This window comes from Blennius ocellaris (assembly GCF_963422515.1).
Source record: "Blennius ocellaris genome assembly, chromosome: 19".
In the NCBI taxonomy this organism is placed as follows: domain Eukaryota; kingdom Metazoa; phylum Chordata; class Actinopteri; order Blenniiformes; family Blenniidae; genus Blennius; species Blennius ocellaris.
This window is the reverse complement of record NC_137668.1, coordinates 2,574,105-2,576,958: the sequence shown is the minus strand read 5'-3', so window position 1 is coordinate 2,576,958 and position 2,854 is coordinate 2,574,105.

The following is a 2,854-nucleotide window of genomic DNA, read 5'->3' as shown; positions in this document are numbered from 1 at the left end:
GGGTGGAGGAGACAGACAAGTGCAAGCTCCTCATGGTGGGTAGACGGGTGGAGGAGACAGACAAGTGAAAGCTCCTCATGGTGGAGAGACGGGTGGAGAAGACAGACAAGTGAAAGCTCCTCATGGTGGGTAGACGGGTGGAGGAGACAGACAAGTGAAAGCTCCTCATGGTGGGTAGACGGGTGGAGGAGACAGACAAGTCTAAGCTCCTCATGGTGGGTAGATGGGTGGAGGAGACGTACAAGTGAAAGCTCCTCATGGTGGAGAGACGGGTGGAGGAGACAGACAAGTGAAAGCTCCTCATGGTGGAGAGATGGTGGAGGAGACAGACAAGTGAAAGCTCCTCATGGTGGGTAGACGGGTGGAGGAGACAGACAAGTGAAAGCTCCTCATGGTGGAGAGATGGTGGAGGAGACAGACAAGTGAAAGCTCCTCATGGTGGGTAGACGGGTGGAGGAGACAGACAAGTGAAAGCTCCTCATGGTGGGTAGACGGGTGGAGGAGACAGACAAGTCTAAGCTCCTCATGGTGGGTAGATGGGTGGAGGAGACGTACAAGTGAAAGCTCCTCATGGTGGAGAGACGGGTGGAGGAGACAGACAAGTGAAAGCTCCTCATGGTGGAGAGACGGGTGGAGGAGACAGACAAGTGAAAGCTCCTCATGGTGGAGAGACGGGTGGAGGAGACAGACAAGTGAAAGCTCCTCATGGTGGGTAGACGGGTGGAGGAGACAGACAAGTGTAAGCTCCTCATGGTGGGTAGACGGGTGGAGGAGACAGACAATGTAAGCTCCTCATGTTGGGTAGACGGGTGGAGGAGACAGACAAGTGAAAGCTCCTCATGTTGGGTAGACGGGTGGAGGAGACAGACAACTGAAAGCTCCTCATGGTGGGTAGACGGGTGGAGGAGACAGACAAGTGAAAGCTCCTCATGGTGGGTAGACGGGTGGAGGAGACAGACAAGTCTAAGCTCCTCATGGTGGGTAGATGGGTGGAGGAGACGTACAAGTGAAAGCTCCTCATGGTGGAGAGACGGGTGGAGGAGACAGACAAGTGAAAGCTCCTCATGGTGGAGAGATGGTGGAGGAGACAGACAAGTGAAAGCTCCTCATGGTGGGTAGACGGGTGGAGGAGACAGACAAGTGAAAGCTCCTCATGGTGGGTAGACGGGTGGAGGAGACAGACAAGTCTAAGCTCCTCATGGTGGGTAGATGGGTGGAGGAGACGTACAAGTGAAAGCTCCTCATGGTGGAGAGACGGGTGGAGGAGACAGACAAGTGAAAGCTCCTCATGGTGGAGAGATGGTGGAGGAGACAGACAAGTGAAAGCTCCTCATGGTGGGTAGACGGGTGGAGGAGACGTACAAGTGAAAGCTCCTCATGGTGGAGAGACGGGTGGAGGAGACAGACAAGTGCAAGCTCCTCATGGTGGGTAGACGGGTGGAGGAGACAGACAAGTGAAAGCTCCACATGATGGAGAGACGGGTGGAGAAGACAGACAAGTGAAAGCTCCTCATGGTGGGTAGACGGGTGGAGGAGACAGACAAGTCTAAGCTCCTCATGGTGGGTAGATGGGTGGAGGAGACAGACAAGTGAAAGCTCCTCATGGTGGAGAGACGGGTGGAGGAGACAGACAAGTGAAAGCTCCTCATGGTGGGTAGACGGGTGGAGGAGACAGACAAGTCTAAGCTCCTCATGGTGGGTAGATGGGTGGAGGAGACAGACAAGTGAAAGCTCCTCATGGTGGGTAGACAGGTGGAGGAGACAGACAAGTGAAAGCTCCTCATGGTGGGTAGACGGGTGGAGGAGACAGACAAGTCTAAGCTCCTCATGGTGGGTAGATGGGTGGAGGAGACAGACAAGTGAAAGCTCCTCATGGTGGAGAGACGGGTGGAGGAGACGTACAAGTGAAAGCTCCTCATGGTGGAGAGACGGGTGGAGGAGACAGACAAGTGAAAGCTCCTCATGGTGGAGAGACGGGTGGAGGAGACAGACAAGTGAAAGCTCCTCATGGTGGGTAGACGGGTGGAGGAGACAGACAAGTGTAAGCTCCTCATGGTGGGTAGACGGGTGGAGGAGACAGACAATGTAAGCTCCTCATGTTGGGTAGACGGGTGGAGGAGACAGACAAGTGAAAGCTCCTCATGTTGGGTAGACGGGTGGAGGAGACAGACAACTGAAAGCTCCTCATGGTGGGTAGACGGGTGGAGGAGACAGACAACTGAAAGCTCCTCATGGTGGGTAGACGGGTGGAGGAGACAGACAACTGAAAGCTCCTCATGGTGGGTAGACGGGTGGAGGAGACAGACAACTGAAAGCTTCTCATGGTGGAGAGACGGGTGGAGGAGACAGACAACTGAAAGCTCCTCATGGTGGAGAGACGAGTGGAGGAGACAGACAACTGAAAGCTCCTCATGGTGGGTAGACGGGTGGAGGAGACAGACAAGTGAAAGCTCCTCATGGTGGGTAGACGGGTGGAGGAGACAGACAAGTGAAAGCTCCTCATGGTGGGTAGACGGGTGGAGGAGACAGACAAGTGAAAGCTCCTCATGGTGGAGAGACGGGTGGAGGAGACAGACAAGTGAAAGCTCCTCATGGTGGAGAGACGGGTGGAGGAGACAGACAAGTGAAAGCTCCTCATGGTGGAGAGACAGGTGGAGGAGACAGACAAGTGAAAGCTCCTCATGGTGGAGAGACGGGTGGAGGAGACAGACAAGTGAAAGCTCCTCATGGTGGGTAGACAGGTGGAGGAGACAGACAAGTGTAAGCTCCTCATGGTGGAGAGACGGATGGAGGAGACAGACAAGTGAAAGCTCCTCATGGTGGGTAGACAGGTGGAGGAGACAGACAAGTGAAA